The 26,712-nt window shown below is 41.8% G+C and overlaps 1 protein-coding gene across 38 annotated transcripts in view; it reads left to right on the plus strand.

Moving 5' to 3' along the window:
* Nucleotides 1-26,712, plus strand: part of ptprda (protein tyrosine phosphatase receptor type Da) — a 348,859-nt gene that overhangs the window by 171,637 nt on the left and 150,510 nt on the right. For all 38 annotated transcript variants that reach the window (XM_088990303.1, XM_088990302.1, XM_088990306.1 and 35 more), the window contains one exon: nt 21,512-21,549. The gene's annotated coding sequence lies outside the window, so the exon portion shown is untranslated. The remainder of the gene's footprint in view (nt 1-21,511; nt 21,550-26,712) is intronic.

Here is a 26,712-nt window from a genome sequence, read left to right on the forward strand (position 1 = left end):
GATATTTGGCAAAACGGGACTGGGTGCTCAAATGACAGAGGCATAAATCATGAAGGCAATGAAAGTGGTCAGTGAAAATGTAATGAGGCTGTAAAAATAATGAATTTTATGGGACAACTGGATTCTGCATTCTATTTGCATTGTTGAATGATGGGGGTGTTTGAGAGTCCAAAATAACCAAATAAATGTGAGTAGTCACTACAATGAGTTCTGCTCAGGGTATTTGGCATTCGACTTGATTTTGGTCTCACTCCCAGGTGTCACGTTCTGAACGAGGCAGAGTGAGAGTCGTCTCATCAGAGCGAAAAGGGTAGCTGGATCCCAAAAACAAATGACAGAAACAGTGGATCCGTTCAGATGGTTTAATGAGGACACCCAGGTCCGTACTGATCAAATAAATGCAAACAAAAGGCGCTGGTCCAAACGCAATACAAAAATAACGATACCCGAACGAGGGAGTAGGGGGGGAAGGGGAAAACCGACCCGCATACTCACGGCAGGGAATAAAAAGGTCCTGACACACAAGGAAGTGTGAAGAGACAAATAAGTATGGCTAGAAGAAATAATGGCGTTGGGCTCGAACGAGGCACGTCAATATGCCGGAAAATACTACCAAATGTGTCCCGTTTAAGTACCCGGTGACATAACAAGGTGATTGGCAGCACGTGGTACAAGCGGGGAGGCGCTACTGCGGCCCTTGCTGCCAATCCGAATGTGACATCTGGTGAGTTCTACTAACTTGGTGACTGTGTTTATTCCTGTATATGAGATGTTTATGTATATAAGAGAAAACAAACTGTACATAGTTGATTCTGCACTATGTACAGTTTGTTTTCTCTTATGGAATGGTTTTGCACATTTACATTTGCACAGTATACAGTTGACATTTTTATTTTGTTATGCTTAGAATCCCTTTTCAATTGCTGCTGTGGACTGAAAATTTCCCCATTGTGGGACGAATAAAAGTATTCTGATTCTGATTCTGATGATAACTGTCCATGCGAAGCACTTTGTTACAGTTGTAGCTGTTGTTAAAGCACTATATTAATCAATATGTATTGTGTGTATTGTATTGTATTTCTGCGATATGCACTTTCGGTGCAATAGTTGTGTGGAGCAATGAACTCTGTTAATGGATTAATACAATAGATAAATAAATACATAAGATGAGACGTGTAGACCAAGCCAGGGTGGTCTAGGTCCACCCTGGTTAAAGAAAAAAAGTATATATATAAAAAATAAAAAAATCTGCGTCTCACCCACCATGGGTGGTGTCTGTCCCCCATTTTAGCTCGGGTCCTCTACCAGAGGCCAGGAAGCTTGAGGGTTCTGCGCAGTATCCGTGCTGTTCCCAGCACTGCGCTTTTCTGGACCGAGATATTCGATGTTGTTCCCGGGATCTGTTGCAACCACTCGTCGAGTTTAGGGGTCACTGCCCCGAGTGCTCCGACCACCACGGGCACAACTGTCACCTTTACCTTCATATATATATATATATATATATATATATATATATATATATATATATATATATATATATATATATATATATATATATATATATATATATATATATATATATATATATATATATATATATATATATATATAATATATTAAAATATATAAAAAGACGTGTCTATATATATATATATATATATATATATATGATAATGAATATATATAACAAGACTATATATATATATATATATATATATATATATATATATATATATATATATATATCAGTGTTTTCCCAAATGTGGCTAAATGTCAGTTGGTACATCGATTTACTGCAAATCATATAATAGTAAGGCTCAGAACAGCAATCTGTACTTAAAGGGAAATCCAGACCCAGAATGTCCTTGACAATTATATGTTCTATGCGGCCCCTCCTGTGTAAAGATCATCTTGATTTATGTTGCATTTGTGTCATATGAATTCACCAGCAAAGTCCATGTTCGGAAAACAGATGAGCCGTGATTGGTCGTTTCCTGATCCTTGAGCAACTCTGGTGTCGTTTTCAGTCAATAGCAAGTGGTAAAATGGCCGCCCCCTTGAGATGGATCAAACTCGGTATATTTTGTTGTTCACGTCCCATAAATGCAGATGAATTCAAATGCCGTTTTTAGACTAGCAGGGGTGTACAGCATGCCATTTTCAAGAAAGTTTTAGGGCCAAAATAACATTTGCGCTGTCTGGAAGGTTTATACCCTTCACTAAATGTCCAGAATGAGCAATTTGTTACGGTGCACAGGATTGCAAGTGAGTCCCAAGGTTAATTTTATGTCCTGTCATCGACTCAAAGTTCATTTAGTTGTTCTACCCATCACTATGACTTGTCACAAATAATGGATTAGTGGCAAATATTCCTATTTATTAATTTATTTATGTATTTATTTATTCATGTGTTTATTTTTTCTAACCATATATTGCATCACACTACCTAAAAAAAGCATCCGACCATAGACTGTTGTGTTAAACCACATTGAAAGGTAACCTTGGATTCCAGTAATTAGACGGTACCGCAACGCACAAAAGTGCACCGGCCCCGTCCACCAGATCAGGAAATTGTAAATCAGACTCAGACCCTTTTGATATTTTTTTCTTTCCCATTAGTGCCAGTGACGGTACAAGTTTGTCCATTGAGCATCTCACAGTTGGTCTTATCGCCTCACCTCACCTGCTGGGATCTGACACAGTTCTGGGGTTCACTGAGAGATGTCCAACCCCGCCGGCAAAAGCCCCGGTTGACCCTGTAAGCAAGAGTGACAACACAATAATACTCCCTGTGCCCTAATCTTTCATTGGTGGATTATCAGATTAGAAGCCCCGCTTGTTTATAGGCTCGGCGACTATCAAAAAAGTTGATCTGTCAAGTTTATCGTACACTTGTCGCATTAAGGCGGTTTTGGGCCACACTGTTGGCTGTGGATGGCAGATAAGGCAGACGCAGAAAATGAAAAACAAAATGCTTTACGTGCCTTTCATTAGATTTCTTTGACCCTTTTTCTCATAAGGAGATATCAGAAATCATCCGCTAGTCGGAGATTTAGCTTGGCGGTTTCTAAGAGCACATAATCCGTCCTTTCTCAAGGCGCTCTCTTTCAATGATGCCGGCCTGCCCGTGGAGGTTTCCGATCAATCTTTCGTTTTGACAAAGCCGTAGTCCATTATTGAACCCTTTGGATGGGGCTCCCTAATTCAAGCTGTTTCCCTCTTCCGTTTGCAAGCAGCGGCAGCAACTTCTTTGAAGGTCGAGGTCCCTTCACAGTATCCCCTCATTAGAGCATATCCGGGAATAAGTGTCGCTGATACGATCGTTATCTTGAACAATCAATATGTTATCAGTTGTGCAAGCCGGGCATGTTTTGACATCGGCAGGAGTGAGGTGGGATCTTTAAAAGCTCCAATTACTCCAAATGTACCCAAGAACAAAAAAAGATTGACTTTCCACATTGACTATGATTCGGTAATTTCTTGGATTAAAAATGTTAGCGTCCTTGTGATATTCAATCCTTTTCCACGGTTGGAGTCTCACTTTGTTTATGGCTTGCTTCACATCAGATCGCTATCATTAGTCACCCGCTGAGAGTATCGCAGTGATGAAATATTTCAGATTTTATTCTGGGTGTCGGATGACAATTACCCAAATCTCATCCCCCCTGAACACATTTGTCTTATTACATCGAGCATCTGAACAAATGCGGCGGAATTGCAAAAGTTACACGAGTCCGCAGTGGCAATTTAAGCAGACGATCATATACTGGAGCATTGGTGTAATCATGCAGATGAAATCCTCAGAGTCGAAATTAAATGCCACTAAGGTCACGTCTCGCTGGCTACGACTCTGCGTAAATTTTAACCGGGTGTCCTTGAAGGATTGTTGTGTTTGACATCATTAATTTGCATAAGGTCAAAGAAATATTAGGGAGTGCATCGCCGTGTGAAATCGCTATTGTAAAGTTACCCCATGTTGAGGAACGCGGCGGTAATGAACACAGATGTCGGTCCGCTGCGTATACTAATTCAGATGGAGAGCAACGTCTGATACCAGAAGCTTCTACACTCTTTGGTTCTGTGTTTTGGTGCCTGATATTATCTGGCCTTCTGCACAATTCGACAAAATGGCAATCACAGTAGACATTGGAGTATTTGTACGTTTCCCTCACCTTGTTTGCTTTAAAGTCATTGGTATTTGTTCCTGAAGTTTGTTGCTGAAATGCGTTAAAAAGTCGCTGGGTGTTTGTTGAAAGGAAAGCTAAAATGTCCGACAATATTATCAGGGAGGTGTGATAGATAAATATATCAAGATACTAAATATGGCTACTGCGGTATTTTCTAAACATACGTATTAATAAACACGGATCATGACACAAGGAACGTTCTATCTGGCCGCAAAACTGTCACGTCGCTTTGCTAACATTTCAGTGCCTTCAAAATAAGATTTGCTTTTCCCTTTCCCCCCAAAAAAAACTTTTTAAAGATGTTTTGAATTCATTTTACTAGATTCCAGGTTTCCTACTAGCTGTAACGTATCACGTGACCGAGACGTATTACGTCGCTTTCACATACGTCAAGAATGACATACTGTTGGTCACGAATGTCAAAGTCAAGGTCCGGGGGCCAAATCTGGCCCGACACATCATTTTATTCGGCTCGCAAAAGCAAATCAAATTTGTTAAATTCTGTGATGCTTGCTAGAATCCAAACCACATTTTCAAATTGTCCCATGTAAACAAATGAACGCATTCGTTTTTCACTTCAAAATTTAAAACGTGTTATTTATTAATTTCTTGGGCCCTCTGTATGCAATATATGGAGAGGATTAAACATTCTAATGTCATCCCCAAATTCATAACGGCCCTCGAGGGGAAACTGTAACTACAATGTGTACAATGTTTGACACGCTTGTTGTAGATGAATATAGCAGAAAATCTGGTATTTATTCAAAATAAAACATATTTCATATTACAAAATGAATAAAATAAACATCCATTATTTATTGTTGCTGTGAGGCCTGGTACCAATTGTCCCACCAACTACTATGGTGGGACAATTGGCCCAGGTGTTGGGGAGCGCTCCAGAAGTCAGATGACCAGTCTTCTGACAACATTGAATGTGTGATAGTACTTAGCAGCATTTTCTGGTCAGTGGTGGCAGTCTTACCAACGTCAGTTGTCTTCCAGAATCCTTCAGAAACTGCAAACCCATGGCAATTTATGTCTTTGGTTACCACCAACATCTTTATTTTTTCTCCTTCAACAGTTGAGGCTGTGTACAAAGCCACACAACTCTAAAAATGTCCCCAAATTGCAATGCGGCATCTGTTTCCAAAATGATGAGCTGGATCTGTCGTCGGGGAGCCACTCAGCAAACAGATTGAGCGGGCCCACAAGATGAATCTGTCGACACTCCATTCTGCATATCTCTATTTAATGATATTATATGTCATTTCCCGAGTAAAGAAAACACCATTAGCCAAATCGCTGAATTGAAACAAGGCATTCTGCGTCCCGTTTCCAGACCTCCTTCGCGCGAGCATAATTGAAATAGGCCAAGTCTCACTGGTAGTGTATTTTGTTTGTGTTCTTTCTTGTTTGTCTTCTGCTTCTTCGTATTTAACTCTGGCCTATATTGCTATGTGCTAAAAATCTATTTTGACACTAACTGGTGCAAAGTGCCGCGACGACAATTGGGTTCCTGGGAGGGTGGTGTTATAAATATAAAATAAATACAGAAAAACAAATAAATCAAATCAAATATGTTGATCACCGATTGGAAAGCAGTTATTTCAAAGTGAGCGAAACGCTTATAGTGGCAAAGGACAACGAGGTCAGCGAAAGTGGAGTAAGTGCTCCCGCGGGCACAAACACGAGCACCATTCAAATAGCATTTCCCCACCACCACCAACCTCATCCCCCTCTCACTCCCGCCACCGCAACCATTCTCCCCAACCTTGCCCAGAACAGACCAGAGGAAATTGATTTCCGTTTTATTCCCGCTCCAATGGATGACCATGCTGGCGGGTGACCTGATGGTGGTCTCGTCTACTCAAATCGGGAAGCCATTTGGAAGATACGGACGACATAAACGCACGATGAATATCACACAGTGATGGCATGATTTCATACATCATCTGTAGGTCATCTGGCCACTACAGCGATGGATGCTCCTGACCGACCCAAATGGTGCTTGAAAACATTCCTGGGACACTAACTGTGCCACAAATTGTGTCACCTTCGTGATAATAGGCTTTTTTTTTTCATTTGTAACGTCGCTTTGAGATCTTCCCCCCAAAAAAGTCATTATGATACGCTTGAACTGCTTTTAATATATTTTTTTTTATCACTAATTTTTCGGTCGTCATATTGCCCAGTTTTACGATCTCATTTTATTTTCATTACACAGAGGTTTTATTTTATTTGAAAGTTCTGTATTGAACTTATGACTCAAGGCTAAGTTGTTATCCTGTATTCTTTTATAGGGAATGTGACTTACCTTCCATTTATTACTCATTGCCAAATAGTCTTGATTGATTTTTTTCGATTATTTTATTGTATCAAACCTCTAAAGATGGAGGACACTGATTTGGCTGTGGCGACCCCTTCCACATTGTCTTGTTTTATTAGAAGTGTCACCAATGCTCAACTTATCCCCAAGTAGTTATTTCGTCTTTTATGAACCACCCTGTGGTGCCCATCCAAACGACGGACAACTTTGATCTGTAATTTGTATTTGCACCTGTAATTTTGTAAATTCCCATCATCTTCTCTTCTTCCTCACCTCGACATGCTGTGCTGCCAACGCAGTGCTCGCTGCCCGCCACCTCCCACACCATAAACCATTTTCTATGCGTACAAATTTCCTGTATAGCTGCAAATCCGTCTCTGTCGCCTCAAACAGAAAATTTTGCCCCTGCAACTACTTAGTTTACGATCTGTACTACAATTTTATTGAGTCGCATTGGCGATGTTGAAAAAGGATTGGAGGCTATATGAATTTTTTCTCTCATATATCCGCACCGCAGACCTTTGAGGTTTTGAGGGGCTGCCAAAGCTTCGTTCGCCCACGATGCAGCACACTCTGTGCCATGTTCTCGACCATATGGAGCGCCAGGGTCACATGGACGCCCTAGCGTAACGCATGCTTATAAAATGAGCCAAATGTACACGCTGATGTCTGCTAGTCTTGGCAATGCTGATTTTGTATGTTTTTTTTTTTGCCCCACCCCCTCCACATTCACACCTTCCTTGCAGCCAAGAGCACTTTTATTAGCTCAATTGGCTAAATGATGGAGACTTTATGAAAAATGTCGAGAGCTTCCATCGATCCATCAATACATTTTTAGATCCACTTTCCCCTCAGGTGCCTATTCCAGCTGTCTTCGAGCAGTAGGTAAGGGACATCCTGAACAGTTGATAGGCAATCGCAGACTGATTAGCTCATTCAATGCCAGACGATGTGCAAAACTGTGTCCAATGCCGGGCCAGGGTTTTTTTCATTTTCATTCAAATATCAGGATCCACAGAATAGTGTGTTTTAGAACTACATAAACATTCACTACAGAAATGAGGGTGGTGGAAATGAGAGTGGTTGTACAAAACACAATACAATACATACATAATGATTTATATTGTGCTTTAACAACTGGAGCTGCAACGGGAAAACGCAAATACTGCCCCCTTGTGGAAATGAAAAACATTGCCAGAGGCCTGACTGGTGCTCTATCAGCACCCCACAAGAAAAAAAAAAGCAAAACCTGAACAAATTCGGGAATGGTGCTCAACATCACACTTTTCAATTCCCAAATTAATTAAGGAATGGCAGCAAATGAGTCAAGTATTCACATCCTTTTTTTTTTTTTTTTAGTCAATCTATGTATTTTTTTGTGCAGTCCCAGAGCTGAAAATACACGTTTCTGGGACACCTCTCTGGAATTGGCATGTGGTGTCTTTCCTGCTTTCCTGTCAGTCAACCAGGTCTCCCCAGTGATAATGATACACTTTCAATCGGCAGGGGGCATTGCGACGCAGTTCCGCAGCACCATTTGGCTGCAGAGCAGTTCCAAAAACGTCTGGCAAGGAAAACCCGTGAAAGACGAATATAAACACCAATGGAAAGGTGCGAGATGATGAAGTGTCTCGAGTACTGTTTGCAGCCCGTGCGGGGTGAGGCTATCAGAAACGACATGGTTATATGGTAGCCAGCTCTCGTTTAATCACCATATTAATCCGGCCATCATGCCACTCTAATGACCCCGCCGCCAGACGATTCATCTCCCAATTTCAGCAATCCATTTGTCATAAATTGACTGTTGTTGACATCAATATGCCCCTTTCGGCACGTCGGACACCCTTAGGACCTAAAAGGACAACCGACGCCTCCAGACAAGTTGTGTCCATAATTTTAGAGTTGGTGACGAGTCCTCACGTCACAACACTGAAGGAACGCCCCTGACTGAGAAAGGACACATTGGAGCAGTCCTTTCATCACGTTAATGCATTTTGCGGTACTTTGTTTGGTCTGAAAACTTCGTGTTGATCCGTGTTGATGGCGAAATTAGAAGGAAAACACATAAATAACGCGATGGTGAATCTTTGTGTGTTGTGACAAAAATTTAGATCCCATTGAGCCCATGTATTATTATTATTTCCACAAGGAGCTTTGTCGCCATCTTTTGCCTGCTTTGGGTGCGACATTTCGCCCCCCTGATGCCTCAAAATGACACGGAATAAATTCTTTAATCGATTGCAAACATGTATGCTTTCCTCTTCAGAACTATTTGAATCCTATTCAGAACTGGATGAGTACCAAGAAAGCATGTTCTCCGAATCTGAAGTCAGTGTTTTGATTATCGAGCAAGGCAAGACGTCTTGGTGTGACACAACGAACAAGGGGGCGCGACCTTTTGAAACTGGTCACTTCCGGTTTCATTTTTTTTTTCAGTTTCAGCACACTTTAAGTCATTTTTATTGGTGTTTTGCATTTGACTAAAAATATCATACTGTGTGTTTTGGGTATTTTATATGCGATAAAATGTTTTTCTGATGTCAGTTAGTAAACAAAAAAGTGATGTCGGTTGTCTTTTAAGAGTCGCACGTTGGTGTCGCCAAGACTTGTTGTGATAAAGTTAACGCTTGGCCAGGCCAAAAGGGCGCCGCATCGATCACGACACCCTGCCGACATCCCCTCGGGTTCTGTTGGAAGACGGCCGTAATTCATAGAGTCTGTCGCCGCCGCGCACATGGCGACCGCGCGTTCATTGGTATCCAAGCGGACATTCTTAATGTCCGCTTGGTAACTTGATGAATTACAAGCGTCACCCACCAATCCTCTCGCTCCCGCCCTTCTTCCCGCATTATCCAACTTCTTCGTTGCTTGCCAAGTGACAAGAAACTGCCACACGAGCGCACCTCTTTGGTATCCCTGCAACGCTCCAGCGAGCCGCTGGGCAAAAGGCAGCTAGGCTCACTCGAGGGGAAATGGAAACAGCTGTGTCGTCGACAGCTGCTGAAGGAGCCGGGAGGCGGGGGAAAGTGGGGTTGCAAGACTCGGGGTACACCCTGGTTTCATCAGCTGCCACTCAAATTGGATAGTGGATGAACAAAAATCTGTGCTGGGTGTCAGAAGGCCATGTTGGCAACCTAAAATTCAACTATTGCATGAAAATGTAATCTGAGATGCCCAATGGTCTTTTGGGTGCATTTAATGGATGGATTCTTTTTTGTCCAATCAAATGTCAACTTCGAATCTGTTGCCGTGTCAGGTTCGCCTTCCCAGGGGTTCTTCACAGTCGGACTGTTTCTTTAATTAATCTTTATATATATATATATATATATATATATATATATATATATATATATATATATATATATATATATATATATATATATATATATATATATATATATATATATATATATATATATATATATAAAATGCCTATTATCCCAAGTTTTGAAAGTTATTGAAAAGCCGCTGTGATTGTGGAGGAGGAAAAAAAAGCAAATGAACATAATCACAGCATAAGCGATTTAATTGCACCTTAATTTCATGTCTAAAAAAACACATTCACTTGAGGTTTCCAACATAAGCCCCAGTAGAAAAAAAGAGTGAGTGGGAGTGCACATAATTACTACCCGTGGTTGTGGACTCCCAAATTGCCACGGATGAACTGTGCACGGGCCCCGGTAGAATTGAGAATTTCACCTCGGCGACGGCAAACGGTTTGAAATCAAACTTTGCCTTCGCGTAGCTCTGTCAGCGCGATCAGGAAACACGCCACGAAAGAAAGGGTGGTCCATCTTAAAGACACATTCAAATTGTATTGGCTCTAAAAATAGCGGTTTTTCCCACCCCCTTCTACTCCCTCCTGCCGGGAGTGAACATTAAGGCTTGTTACAAACACCCGAGGAGCATCTGCCGCCGTTGTGCTGCCACTACTTCTTCGCCGTTGCAGCTTGTCATGGCCTCAGGTGTTCCTTAACAGTTAATTTCCTCAACTATTCATTTCTTGCCATAGTTTTATTGTGCTAATCCATTTTTTTTGGCATGTTCCACTTGAGCGACCATTTGGCTTGGCTTACGAACTTAATTGGTTCCCAGACAGAGTGTGTAAGTCGAAAAGTGTGTATCCCAAAAATTAATTTCCCTTAGGAAACGTTTAAAATGAGAATAATGCGTTCCCAGGTCCACATAAAACATAATTTTCTACTTTCTAATTTTCTAAGCCTTAAAACTACACAAAATAGACCCTATTTTATGTATAATAAATGTGCTATAGTATTATGATTAAAGAAGTAAACTGTACAATAAAGTCATTTTATTTACCTTTGTGATGGCCGGCTTGATGGAATGGAGTGACCAGTTTCCTCAGCATTAAACACTTGATGAGGAACGTAACCTTCTTCTTTCACCATCTTGAGGAATGATGCCTTGTAGGTGCTTTCTCTGTGATAATTGTATCTACTTCTTAATCAATTGTCAATTGTGATCTGTTTAGCTGGGTTGATAGTGATAGAGTGTTTAATGCACATTAGTAAACATAAGCAAGAATTTAAACCGAACAGATAGCTTTTTGCATCAAGTGTACAGATGACTTGTGCGGGTTATTTGCGGAGCCTAATTGATGGGATATTTTAACATTCCAGTCTACACTCTGCTTTTGAATTTTCAAAGTTGAAACTAGTCTTAATTGCACTGTTTTCTATCCATTTTCTAACCTATTTTATGTTTTTTCTTTTATTTTTCACTTTTGGTTTTTTGGTTTAAAACTCTGTAATCTCCCTTCCGCGTGTGTGTGTGTGTGTGCATTTTCTCTCACTCTCTCTCTGTCTGCCTGTCTCTTTAATGTTTAACCCCGCCCCCACACTTCTGGGTTCTTGGCCAATCACGTGGCTTTAACCGAAGACGCCATTTTGTTTTTGGGTGAATGCCCTCACTCTCTCTCTGTCTGTAATCCCATCCCCCACTGTTGTGTTCTTGACCAATCACGTAGCTTTAACCGAAGACTGGGGGCGGGGAATAGAGGACATAAACAGTTGCCATTTTCTTGTTAGGAGAACGACACATCACTCATTGTGGCAGCTCTGTGTGTATCCTGAAAGATAGTTCGTATGCCAAGGTAAATTTTTCATAAATGTAACGTTCGTAAACTGAGAAGTTCGTAAGCCAAGGTGTTCGTAAACCGAGGTTTCACTATATTTATATGTATGGCTGGCGAGAGGCTGGGTTCTGGAGGGCAAATACATTCCCCTAAGATAGCTTCACCCAGCGAGAGTTTTGGCCCCATCTGGTGGAAGGCAGCAATTCAAACTCCACACCTGTGGCTGATCACGGCTTGATTGACAAGCAAGGCTTTTAAGGCAGAGAGCCTTTGAGTGTGGAGGCTGGGGGGAGACAAGCTCCATTGCTGTGCTCTGTGGAGAAACTGATTGCCGCATGGAACTCATCGCGAGTTGGGACCATACGGCTGAACACTGGATTTGGACCCTTGCTAAAGGTGGCTAGGCTACCTGAGAAGGACATCAAGAGGGGTGAGGCCTAGAAACACATGGAAAAGAACTCTGTCTTCAGTTTCACCTCAGACGAGACTTTATTATGATTTAAGTATTAGAAGAGACACTATTCTTGCCTTTGTTGCTTGTGAATTCCCCCTGAAACCCTTTATTAAAACCTTTGTTTGCATTCAAACCTGTCGCCCATTGCGCTCCTTGTCCTGTCCCACTGAGAGCTAGCCTCTCATGACATTACATTATGTGTGTATGTGTGTGCATGTGTGTATTTATTTATTGTTTGTTTGTTTGTTTATTCATGTATTTATTTTTATGTATCTACTTGTTGATGAGTATAATTATTTTTGTTTGCGTGTTCATCCAATTTATGTATCTATTTATACATATATTTGTTTTTTGTTTGTTTGTTTGTGGTGTTTTATTTATGTATTTTATTTTTGTTTATTTATTAGTCATTTATTTACATGTTTATTTGTGTGTTGTCCATTTATTTATTTATTTATCTATCTATTTATTTATTCGTTTATTTTTATTCGTTAATTTATTTATTTAGGTTTCCTACCTCCTTGCCATCCTACCATGGCTAATTGTCAGAAGTCAGGTTGCTCAAGAAAATCTGGTCTGCTTTATTCGGATAAATGTGGTTAAAACTACAACAAATGCGGGCCAAAATGGTGATGATCCAAACTTATTCTGGCATGACCATTCTCATTCCAAGCTGGGGCAGCATCCAGCTATTGTTTGGTCCAATTTCTACATATGTCTTGTAGATAAGGGAACCAGCGAGTGAAGTATTTGTCGGTATTCAGGCTCGTCCGCCAATCTTTAAATTGTAATGTGGATCATTCAAGGGTGTTCATGGCTACATAGATGACAGTGTTCTACTCAGTAGATCCAAATAATGTTTTAGGTGTCTTATTAGGGTCTGTTATTGTTTTTATTTTTTTAGGTAATACAAGACTTGGTCCGGTGGGTGATCCATGGTTGTCATGGCGATGACAGAGTTACTGTTCTCTAATTTTGAACTTGTTGTTATTCTAAGGTCCAAGATCTTCTGAGTGGTGTTTTTTACTTACTTACTTACTTCCCATACTGTGATGTTTAGAAATGTAAAACCGCATAGGTCCTCAAAAGAGATCTGCAGCAGACAAAAAAGTGTGCCGTTGTGCCGCTTGCCACGCTCAATTTTCCGCCGATACTTTTCCCCACACATTCCCTTTCGAGGCAGAGACCGTGAAAATGCAGCCACGTCTCGTTTGCGCGCGCACGGAGCTATATCCAAACGTTTCACTCGCGGGATTCGTTGTGCTGCTTGTTTTCGTTTCCCCAAGGTCTTTCTGACCCGAGCATGAAATCTTTCAACCTGTTACAATAGCATCAATGCGTCTCTGTGGCAGGTCAAGCTCCCCCCGCCCCCTCTTCTCTTTTTTTCGAGTATGCTGACGGGGAAACACATAAACAACGCAGAGATTTATTTCCTTAAATTTTATTGGGATCTGTGTCTAATTTTTAATCCGGCTATTATTTGGTTGTTTACAGGTCAATGAGATGCGTGGTGGTTCGATATAAAAAAACATGCATTCTCCGTATGCCGATATATGTACTTTTTAATCACTTTTCTGCAAAATGGTTCACCCTAAAAAATATTTTTTTTTCTAACTTATCTCGTAAAAGATGAAAACCTGCTATTGCCAGCTATGTGCCGAGTCACAACTAAAGCAGCTACAGGCGTTCTCCTCCGACCTGACTAAATGACCCCCTCTCAGCCCAGCAGCGCAAACGGCAAGGTGAACTCCACATCCATCCCTCTTATTTCCATACGAGCTTAATGACTCCCCCGTGGGCTGTTGCAGTGGCCTTTCCAAATAAATACTCTACATGGTGTAACTGAGAGTGATGCATGGTACTGGTGGGCAACTTATGACTCATCCCAGGATGATGCACCACCTTCCAGCCTTAATGGTGGCTCTCGTTGGAGGAAAACCGGCCGGTGGAGACCTACTGACCTTGGTGGTGTAAAAAAAAAATAAAAAAAATTGGCATGCGGCAGACTTTGCCCGACATTACTGACCTGTTTATATGCTAACAGTTTTTTTTTGTCTGCACAAGGTCGAATGTCAGGAGCAGAAGTCACCTGACTTGGGGAAGGAATTCGTCTACTATTAAAGGGTTATTTACCGTATTTTCCGCACTGTAAGGCGCACCTAAAATCCAATATTTTCAAAAGCTGACCATGCACCTTATAATAAGGTGCACCCTATATATGAAAAAAAAAAAAACATTTAAGATATGACACTTATTGAAGTTGCGCCTTATAATCTGCTGTACCTTGTAGTCAACTTAAAGATAGCGCCACATGAGTGGCTGCCTTTACAGCAGCTCCTATATTTTGTTTTTACTGTTGTGAAATGTAAATGTATCCATTGTAAGATGATTAAAGGCTTACCTCATCAATTCTAATTTGATTTAGTCTGGATAATATGGTATTTAGTTTTATGAGGGTTGTTTTTTGAGACATCCACCTTCTAATATATTAAACTTTTAATGTGTCATGAACCGTCTGTTTTCGCCCAGAGTGTCTGGGAATCATTTAGGCCCCACTTAAAATATATATATTTTCCTAAAAAATAATGATCTAAGCAACTCCAAGAGGCGTTTAGGCCACAATATTGTTTTTTTTTTTCCTTGTAAACATATGTGTCATATAACATATCAAATAAGGCCCCACAATACAATTTATTTTTGTTTCAGGAAATCAACCATAGAGGAGGCCGTAAACAATTTCACCGCAATGAATTTTCATCGGGCCAAATAAATGTATCATTTTAATTTACTGCTTGCCTCAAGCTCAACCTTATGGCAACGCTTGTGTGTGTGTGAGTGTGTGTGAGGCAGCAAAAGCTTCAAAGACTGAGATCAATCTCCTTAATTAATAATGCAAGGTGCTTGTCTTATCCATTAACTCCAGTTGGCCGTAATAACTTTAAATTGGGCTGGAGAATCACAAATTTAAATCATGGCATATTAGAAGTGAGCCCGGGGGATGGGGGTGGGATAGGGGGGCTAACACATGTCGCCCAATAAGTCTACATTGATTTTTTGGGGGAAATGCTGTCTTGCTTCGCATATTGTATCACGTTTGCTACTCCCCACGCGGTTTTCTCAAAGCTGCTCAAATCCAAACAGTGTTACAAGTATCACTAACAGACACGTGCGGTGTATTTAAAGTGTTTTATTATGCGCAACATATCACCATTGAATTTATAGCATCCAACCATCGGGAACGCTGCATGCGGAGCTTCCCGACTACTTTGCAATAACGCGACCCCAGCCGCGGTTGGCGGAGCGATAACATCCGCACCTTTTGTCACCTTCCGCCGCTTTCCAATGTTCAACGGGCAGAGCAACAAGAGACAACGTAATTGAAACGCCACTGTGGGGTTTTAGCAGAAAGCTTTCTATCCACACCGTGACATGGGATCAAGGTAATTATTGAAACATATGGCTGATCGGAGTGTCTTTTAACCCCTTCGCTAACAATATTTGCCCATAGAAACATAAAAGGGGGGCAGAGGAAGGACACTGGCGCCATTACGGAGACCCATTGCACCTCAGGCTGTAGGTGGACACTTATAACGTGGAATGGAGCTCTGTATTACAATTATTTCAAAGGGGGTTCCGCTTTGGGAAAATTGTTTTGGACTCCGCAGAAACATGCTAACCAAAAGCAAAGCACAGCACCGTTGTCGTTACAAAATATATTTTTTTGGGGTACTGATAGGGCCGAGATCCAAATGTGATAATACAAAGTGGATTGTTTGTCTTTATGGATGCTCAGAAACAGGACAGCGGTAAGAGGGGGTGGGCGGTGAAAGGCTATAGGGGCGTGAAAAGTGCACTTTCATACCAGCACCTTGGGAGTATTTTGACCCTCTCAGGCATTCCATTTCAAGACATCTCAAAAGGCTTTTCTAGGAAAACACGTATAATCGGTGGCCCTTTTTGAAAATAAATGATAATGTTGAGCAAATGTTCGTGTCGGCACGCCGTGCTTGTCAAGACCGATATGGTGCACTTTGAGGCTTACGCATAGCGTTACAGCCATTGCTAAAAGGTTGTTACTTCAAAGCCTTTTTCTCCATTGGCAGCGCCTTCAATTTGACTCCAGACGACCCACTTCAACTCCATTAACGTTCCTGGCTGAATGCAATCAGGGGAAGATACACCCCCATTCCCTGCCATAATGCCAGCTCACCTCAGGCATTTTTGAATGCGCTGTCAAACTCACCGGCTCCCCTTCATTCCCTCTCCGTCTCTCTCACATGCTAATGGAGACCAAAATTACCCTGCCCAGTCCGTGCAAAACATGGCGACAGCCCTCAGGTAAATCACAGCGGGACCCGGTCAACTGGAGCTTTTTGTTCCATTTGCCTCTTGTAGCTGTTGGCAAACTTGCGGCGAACATTGTTGCGACTGCACAATGAACCAAAAGCTTTGGCGAATAGTGAATATTTGTAGCACAATGAGCCAGAGACGTTCGTTCCAATTAGCGCCGCCCTGTCTTTTTGCTAACGCCACTCACTTGCAAACATGGCTCGTTGCTTGTCCGTTGGGTAGCATTAAACGGTAGCGTAAGAAAAGGAAGTCATGATTCCGCTAATCTGTTAGATGTCAAAATGTTCCCTCTTTTTGCATGGTTCGGGGACTCAGCCAATGCGCAAATTGGAAAAAAAAAGATGATTATCACTTGGTTGCTTCAAGATAAAAATGGCATGCTTTTGATGCGCTAGCCTTCAAAATTATGCTAATGATTACTTTGGGGTTAGATCAGTCCAATATGTCGTCGCTTGTAAGAGAAAGTGGATTGTTTCTCGAAATAGTTTCTCATACAAGTGGAGTCCTTTCTCCCAAAGTTGCACTCAGCTCATATCTTTGACTGTTCAATAATGCAAGAACAAATTTGTCGTTCATCTCCGACTGTTGCTAATTGAGACGAAAGGAAACAGTGCGTCAACTGTTCATCTCCTCTGCTAAATGACGATTAGACGGTAGAGACCATACGCTGCATTTTTGACATTCATCGCCGGCCAGTTGTTCCGTTCCTGCCGAACCGCCGAGTACTAGCGTGGCGCGACTTCGTGGCGTCTGCCGACTGATTTCCTCTCTGTTTTTTTTGCGCTCAGCAAATATTCCTGACAAAGACATATGACGCAGTGAAGCGCGCTGCAGCAGGCTGCCAATCCTCTAGCCTGGGCTGTTTTCGCTTGATTGTTTCAGGCAATGTGCACATTTAGTGGCATTCCGGCAGGGGGGGGGGGGGTGCTGCTTCAGGCACTCATGCGACACGACGAAGTAGTGCCTCGTCGTCTCAGCATTTCAAGTGGCGAGAAGGAAAAACACATATGTCACACACCACTACCTAATCTATTTTGTCATTTCCCTAACCCGTCTTTGAGTTTGTCTTTCACCCCTTCACCCTGTTGGAATTTGGGGCGTGAGGGCCAAGGGGTGAGGGGTCTGGGGGCTGACATCAGACTCTGCTTACGGGGGAGCTCCTGTCTTGAGGTCTGGCAGCCAAGCTGATAGGCAGCCCTGTGGACTGGCAGGTTTTTTAAATTGCACCTGGGTTGATGGGTGGCCGACAGGAGGGGCAATTTATAGACTATCCAGCGATGGGGATGGTGGAAGGGTGGGGGGGTTACCTTGGAAGGGACGGTGACTCCGATTGTACCAGAATGAGAATTTGAAGGAAGGCAGCACATTATTGGTTTGGATTTTGCATTATTCCTCTCATTTGAATGACCAGCTCGCAAATTCTGTAGCGATCATTGAACTGTGCTATCAATTTTAACCTGCGGGGGTGCAATCCCCTTAGGATCTTATCTCTGACATCTCAAAACTCTGCCCGACTCTTTCCCGTGACCGAACTTTCCCTCTGTCGTCTTGTCCCGTATCAGAGATGGCAATTTCACAAAGTTGCTGCACATTTGCTCTTATAGAGATCTTGATTTTGCCATTCCGTATCCATCAATGGCCACTCAATTTGAACATAACAGCTTTATTAAGCGTAAACTTGTATATGTCTGTGACAGTTTCTTCGTTCGGATCCGCGCACTGATTTAACGAGTTACTTACCGTTCTGTAGATTTTGTGGAAATTACTCAATTGAATTTGCGTAATCCCACTACAGTATTTTCTGCACGATAAGCCTCACCGGATGATAAGGTGGACCTTCAATGAATGACATATTTTAAAACATTTTCTATATATAAAATGCACCAGAATATAAAAAACACCTTCAATGAATAACATGTTTAAAAAAGTTTTCCATATACAGGTCTACAGAAGAGGCTGCGGTTATGCTATGCATCCATTAGAAAGTTTCTGCGCTAAAGGGAATGCTCAACAAAGCAGTCAGATACTGAGATGCTGAAAAACCTATTGTGAAAATCTGGACTCACCCCATCCATTATGTAAATAGCAGAGCCACCTTATGCAGCATATGTGCATTTCTGTAGATTTTATATTTCATACTTTTTTTCTGACCTGTGTACAGTTCTTTTTATGAGACATTTCTTGTTGTGTACGCAATACTTTGTTTCTCTTTTCTACCCCAACCCCCTTCAATTTTGCTGCTGGAGATTGCAATTTACCTCCTTGTGGGACTATTATTTTTTTCTTATCTTGTCAAGGTCAGCCAAATTGTATTAGTAGACTACACTATCAGCTTTCTGACAACCCCATTCACTCCCAATATTACTTCAAATATAAGGCGCGCCGGACTATAAGGCGCAGGGTCATCTTTTAAAGAAAAGCAAGGCTTTTGGGTGCACCTTTTACACCGGAAAATGAGGTAATCTCCACACATGGTGTAGTATACATAGCAAAGTGGCTTCATTATGGCCACTTATGAGCTATAATTCAACGTAGGGCAGCAGAACTGCAGGCTGGTGGCTTCCTTATGACCCGCAGATACAGTACAGTCTCGTTATATCGATATTCTCGGGAGTCAGAAAAAATGTCTATATAACCGTACTGTCGATACGGGGGGGATCTTTGATATGGCATGTAAATTTATCATTGGGTTCATGGATTGCCTATCTAGCATGCTTTTTGAACAGTAGTGAAGTGAAAAATAAACTTGTGCATCAAATAAAAACGTCTTTACACTTTTTTAATGAGTATTTCCTTTCAAAAATGCAACCAATGCAAAAAAAAAAATCCTCACATTGTTCTATTCACACGAAACCACGGACGCCAGCATGGACAAACATATTAAAAACAGTGATTGTTGCAAGCGATAAAGATATCTGAATGCAACACAATTAAATACATGAATGAAAAACCAAAACTGCAACGTTTACATTACTTACATTGCTGAAGTATTCTGCTGCACGTCTAACTCTTTCGCGATGAAGGATTTGCTTGTTGGATTGTCCTCCACAGCCACAATTGCCTTGTATGTTGTTCGGATATCACAATTCTTACGTTTCCCCATGTTTTAAATTGGTGTTGAACAACAGTACTGTATATAAGCTCCGCTATGCCGTTTTGTTATTGTGCTCGCGTCAACAGGATAAACACGGAAGCTGGTCACGTGACTCGGGCTTGGGAGGACCCGACAACGGCGTTCGAGAGAATGTCTGAAAAGAATGGCTGAGCTGTGGCGTAACAGCAGCTCCTGTTTGGATCTGTATGTGATAACTGCTACGTTTTGTTATTAAAAAGACCGACCCGCTATAGCAGCGACTGTGCACATCATTCGCCATGCTGAGGTGCATTACAGTAGGTTTCAGACGCTATTGCAGCAGTAATGAAAGACGTGAGCTCTGCTACGATTTTTTTTATTGTGGCAGAAACACAGAAACCGGTGACGTGACTTGGGGATCTTGAATACAGTATGGAATACACAGTAATTTTCAAAATCATCACGCCTCAGCAGACAAAACAAGAAACATTGTTGCAAAAAAACGATTGCATTCAAGTACAGTACAGTGTACATGTACATAGCACGGCAACAGGGAAACTGCAACGCTTACATCTTATTACAGTATGCAATTTAAAAAAATATTCAATCTTTTTCTGCTTCCCATTTTCACCTTTTAACACAAACTATTCAATCTTGTTTAACATTTCTGGCTTTAATTTTGTGTTGGATTCTCCTCAACAGCCATGATTGCCTTGTATTTCCTTCCGGGGTCACAATTCTTTCGTTTTGCTATGGTTGAAGACGGTAGCAATATGGCGTCTGCTCCACTGCAAGACACGGGTGCTGGTCACGTAACCAAGTCGACCAACGGCGCGACCGATACAGATTGCGATAATGGTGGTACTGTGTAGAAATCCCTAAGCAAATATCGATTCACCTTAAGTATCTTTTGTATCGATATAAACATAGCAAAATGGCCGGCGGGAGATGAAAAAGAGCACCGTAGTAACTGGATTATTGTAAAAACCACGAATCGTACTAAACGGAACTAATTATACATAAAAAGACTAGAAATGTGCGCGGAAAATGAAAATAGTGTCGCAATAAGCAGTATCATCAATATAAACGATATTGATATTACGAGACTTTACTGTATGTGTTGTGTTGACATTAATCATTTGTGCCGTTACTTGACCGTCCAGGCGACAGTTGTAGAGTATCAGAGCAATAAAGCCTAACAATTACCTTTGGGTCTCCCTTGTCCAAAACCGTGGTGAGAAATCTAATGTTTGAATGTCACGTTTGCACAGATAAGTCAACTCTCTCTTACAATGCGATGCTTCTCGAATTGTCAAGTCTTTGTCACGTCGGAACGAATGCCGTACGAGCGTCGGTTGCACGCGTTTGATACGACGTGGCACCCGTAAGCCTTTGACAAGACTCATCAGCGATTATGCGAAATGGCAGCAACGCTGTACACCAGTCGTCTCAGCAATTCCGCATTATGGCTTGCATATGAACGAGGAATAAATCCACAACCACACCTCCCACTACCCCCCCCCCTCCTTTTCAGCTATTTGACGGCAGCTATTCACATGCTTAGCCCTCCTCGCACCGCACCTCCTCCCAGAATCAATTACGCCGGCGACCATTGCCAAGCATGAATTTTTATCCCCCAGCTGGAAAACAAGGGGCGCGGCAGGGGGCCGTGGGGGATGGGGGTGTTGATGCCGACCATCAATCACATGATTAATTCTGTCTCTATACTTTTGAAAGTGAACCTGGCATTTGTCGTTAGACCTTCAACGGCAAGGTGCTAACCTTCCTAACGCTCAATCTATAACCTTTTCAACGCACCCCCATTCCCAGAGAAGATACTCGGCACCTACTTGAAGTTCTTACTCCGCGTTTAGCGAATGTTGCGGCGCATGACCCTGTCAAGTGCCATCAGCGTATAATAAATGTTTGCCCTTTACACTGTATAACTGTGATTATGATGGCCAAACATGCTGGACTTATCATTCTTAATAGCCTTTTCTTTTTATTCTTTTTTGTCATCCCACAGCTCTCGAAGTCCTGGCAAGTCTGCTTGAGTGCTAAAAGGTAAAGATCGACTTTTTTGGTTTGTGTGCGGTATATGTTTTACGAGTTGCACAACACGAAAATAATATTGACCTGGTCAATGGCAGCTGTGCCGATTTCATGAAAAGACGTGCAAAAGTACCCAACATTTTTTTGCCTCATAGCCAAGTAAACACAACAGCTGCCAGAGAATGCAATCATTGTTTTGTAAGCGTATGCGTTTCCTTTTCGGTTTTGATGAATGAAAGTATTCGTGTTTTAGTACGAATTTCACAGAATACCGATCGCTGAAGGAAGAAAACAAACTGATTCTTTTGGCAATTTGCATACTCAGCATGGCAGCCAATCAGAAGACTTCTTCGTGCTTCGGATGTTCCAGGGCGTGATAAGGTCATGCATTTGCATATAATTTTCCAAAGGAGATGCACAGATCCTCACCCCCAGAAGAACGATTCAAAGGAAGCAAACAACATTTATGACACTACAAAATGTAAACGTACATTATCCCGTGACTGTAAAATGTCCTTGATAGTTTTGAAAGGGGCTTAGAAAGAGGAGTTCACGTGGCTTGTAGCAGTTTGATTGAAGCGTTTGCTTTATTGAATAAAGCAAACGTTTGACTTAAAAAAAATATTTGTTGAAGAAGTTGTCGGCCACCTGGGTGGAGACGTTTTGTAAATTGTACGCCGAACGTAAAAGTTGCATGCCCCGGGCATCCGGGCAGACGTTATTGCGGACACTGGTGTTATGCAGTGTGGGTTCAGTGCGTGGGATGTTTGTTTGTTTTTTTCTACTGACTTTGCTGGCTCCTTGGTTTCATTTTCGCGCTCATCAATCACGTGAACGAGAAGCGCTCCTTCACCTGTGTCAAGGTTAACATGCTGTTGACACATACAGTATTTCCAGTAATATTTCAAAATAAAACAATATTACATATTTCAAACAATTAATCCAAGAGAAGGAATTTATGTTATTTCTACTTTATGTGCGGCCGAGCATGCAATTGATCCACGAACCGGTATTGGTTCACAGACCACGAGTCGCGGACCACTGTCTGAGAACTTAAAAGTCATTAAGTCATTTGCTGCCATTCCTGAATTTATTCGACAATTGACATGGATCCCCATTCCTGAATTTGTTTGGGTTTTGTTTTTTTCCTGTGGGGGGTGCCGATAAAGTGCTGGTCAGACATTTGGCAATATGTTTCCCTTTTATGAGGGGGCACCATTTGCTTTTTGTCCGTGTTAGCTGTTGAAAAAGTGCTATATAAATCAATGTATGTATTGTATTTTGTACAGCCGCACCCATTTCAAGCTCAAATAACTCCAGAAACATATAACTTAGGAATTAACTCTTTTTTTCTGATGAAATAAGATAGTCTACAGTTTCTTACGGTGCATTGAATGTTTATCTAGTCCTAAAACTCAATAGTCTGTTGGTCCTGCAACTTGAGTGAAAATGAAAAAAACCCTGGCACTGGAGTGGACACATTTGCACATTGTTTGGCAGTGAATGAGTTAAAGACACGCGAAGTGCCGCCATTCCTCACCAAAATCCAAACTCAAATTCATAAGCATGTTCGTGTTCTCTTTTCATGCTGTTTATTCGACTCTGCAGTACTATGCGAGCTTTATTTATATGTGGAAACAATACAAGTCAGATGAGCACGCTCTGGTAGGTTGTAGCTTACGTGATTCCGCCTGAGGGACGCCGCGCAATAACAGTACGAGAAACATGGAAGGATAGCATCTGAGCCGCTATATGAGAGAAAAATGTAATCCACAAAAGAGTTCGGGCAATCTTCTATGAATTTAACAACTGAGAATTCAACTCAATTTTCACACACACACACACACACATACAAAATAAATAACAAAATAAAAATAATCACAACCCTCTTGTTCGGGGTATATATGGTGAGTCAGAAGGAATATGTATTTGTGCTGAGGAAGGTACAAACTTTTGAGATGCCTGGCAGTGTTTTTGACAGTTTGCGAGATGAACCATCAAATCATTGGAGCGACGTTTTCCGCCCGGCAACACAAAAACAAAAAGGCAGTGAATGCAAAGCGACTTCTATTTCTCGCCCTGTCTGCTCGCCTCTGGTTCACTGCAATTCAATCCACATTTGCGCGCCGTCTAGGGGGGTTGCGATGATAGGCTTACCACAAGCGACTCATATTCTGTGTGTCTCGTTAAGGTTTTGGCCATGAATGTTCATTGAAATAACTGTGAGGAGAGTTTAAAAAAGGCATTATAGCTAACTGATTAACTATTCAAATTAACCGAATAGTTTGTCGCAGTAGGGGGCATAATTAGTGCACAGCCTTGGAGGTGTCCTCGTGTATTTGTTACTCGCGCTTTAATTTAGATTTTTCTTGTTTGCCTCACTTCTGCTCTCTTCATACCTTTCTTTGCTCACGTATTTACATAGACTTTCAATGAGGTTTGTTTCACCTCAAACAGGTGATGAGTTGTTACAAGTGTTGCAAGTTGAAAATATCAAATGTATCATTGACTCTGTCTGGAGCCTGCTGTGATATATTGCGATATATCTTTTACCTCATTTACTGCCATTGCCGATTTTTTTTTTTTCATGCGGGTGTGCCGATAAAGCTCTGGTCAGACTTCTGGAAATGTTTTTTCCCTTCTACCCCCACTTGCACCTCATATTACTCCAGTACCAAATAAGCTAGAAATTAACTTTTTTTTATTCCCAATGAAAGAAGACAGTCTGAATGTTTATGTAGTCCTAAAACCCAATATTTTGTGGGTCCTGGAATTTGAGTGACAGTGACAAAAACCCTGGCACTGGACTGGCGACATTTTTGCTCATGTCTGGCAGTGAATGAGTTAATACATCCAATGCCCTAAGTGAACAACATAAATTGACATTGGCTCTAACTATTTGGAATACAATATTCTGCGGAGGCGTGGAGAATAAGTCCCTTGCACTCTTGGGTTTTGATGAGACTAAATGGCTGGCGTTGAGCGTGGTAATTGATTTTTTTTCCTCACCAGTGGTCTTGGTTTTCATCAAATGTTGCCATGTGACTGTTCAGAAGACATTGTTGTACTAACCTGATGGAGGATGGATGAAAATGTCTTTAAGATTCGATCGCTTACATAAAGAGAAAATGCCACATGTTCGTTCGTCCATTTCCAGTTGCCACTCTACCACTATCTCATGTCGACTGGCTCTCCCGTCTGCCCTGTTGCTGACAATCTTTGCCGCATAGCCTACTGGTTTTTCACAGCGACACACCAACACCCCCCCCTCCTCCCCGCCGCCACAGACGCCCGTGCTCACCTGGATGCTCATTTGATCCCTAATAGTCGCCACTGTCTGCTCGCGTCAAGATGACTGCATGCGCTCGGCACGATGGGGCTCAGGTGCGCACTCAGAGCTGTTCTTCAGGCGAACTTCAGCCAGACCACATGGCACCTCCGCAGCACGGCTCCTGTGCTTCTGTACAGGCGTCACGCAGTTAGTGTGAGGGGAAAAAAAGAGAAAACAGCTTTGGGAATGAACCCTGAACTTTTTTTCTTATTCAGGGAGGGTGGGGTCGGCCTATTACCGTAAAGATTGGGTCCAAATTTCATTTAAATTGGTATTCCTGTTTTTTTTTTTTTTTTAATGAAATGACCATCATTACTGTAGAGGTACCCTAACTAACAAATGTCTCATCAAAAATGTGTAATATTGCCCCTATTACAAAATCAATTTCAAGGTACAAAAAGTAAAAAAAATCGGTATGGCCTGCTACAAGCAGCACGAGCAAAAAAAAAAACATTTCTGAGAGAGAATGTGCATTAAAAAGGACAAAAACATGATGACTATGTAGTTCAAAGTAAAACATTATTTGTTACTCAATTTTTTACACATGATGCACAACTCTTATTTATTGTTGTGACATGTATTTATTACGTATTTTGATGCATTTTTATGTTTTAGGAAATGTTTATTTCAGATTTTTGTGGGGGTTTGGAATGAATTTGGGCATTACATGGAAAATATGTCTCGACTGACAATTTTTCGAATGATTACATTTATTGTAAAACTACAGTGAAGGTGCCACTGTACTCATAAGAGTTTGACATTTGGTCATATGAAAGATGAAAAAAAGCACAAATCCCACTGAGTTTACCAGAGGAACATTTTTCAACAGTTCAAGGTTCCCACACCTTACTGCTCACAGTCTACATTAATATGTAGAAGCTGTGCCATGACAATGAAATCAAGTAGTCTCCAATGGACGATGCCATCGTGCAAAAGCTTCTGCCTGATTATACTTCTGTTGTGAAGCAGGCCTCTTGTCGGCGACATCAATTTTATTTGCGAGCCGTCTAGATTTTGTTTTGTTGTGAATGTGAACCAATTGTTTCTAAGTGCTTTAGTGTGTCTCAGAAGCCCCCACCCCACTCCACCCCCAAACCCCCACCTCCCTTATCCCATTCTCTCTTCTGCTCAATACCTTCAATTTATGCTTTAATGACGATGATCTACTTACGTGTGACGGGGCTCTCTGGCCAACCCTCACAATCAACACGCCTGGCCGTGCATGCTTTGATTTGTAACGGGAATTTGAATTTAGGAAAGCAGTCATGTCGACATTCTCGGCAAGTGCTGCATCGATGATGTGCCATTTGCTCCATGCAATGGTAAAAGGCTTCATTTTTGACGGATCATATACCATGTGCACAAGCGGCAGTTCGGCTGAAACTGCAAAAGAGAAGTTTTTTTTTTATATGAAAACTATTTCTCGAATTTGATTGTCGCAACAAATTATGCAGTCCAATGAGTCAATTCAGTTTAATGCAGTAGTAGGAAAATCAGATTTCTCCTCCTCAAGACACAAACTCTAAAAAAAATCATCGTCTCACCCCCCATGGGTGGTGTCTGTCCCCCATTTTTTAGCTCGGGTCCTCTACCAGAGGCCAGGAAGCTTGAGGGTTTTGCGCAGTATCCGTGCTGTTCCCAGCACTGCGCTTTTCTGGACCGAGATATCCGATGTTGTTCCCGGGATCTGTTGCAACCACTCGTCGAGTTTGGGGGTCACTGCCCCAAGTGCTCCGACCACCACAGGCATGACTGTCACCTTTACCTTCCAGGCTCTCTGCAGCTCCTCTCTGAGCTCTTGGTATTTCTCGATTTTCTCATGTTCCTTCTTTCTGATGTTCCCA

Source organism: Hippocampus bargibanti, linkage group LG02, assembly GCF_051943395.1.
Source record: "Hippocampus bargibanti isolate YZ-2025 linkage group LG02, ASM5194339v1, whole genome shotgun sequence".
Taxonomy (NCBI): domain Eukaryota; kingdom Metazoa; phylum Chordata; class Actinopteri; order Syngnathiformes; family Syngnathidae; genus Hippocampus; species Hippocampus bargibanti.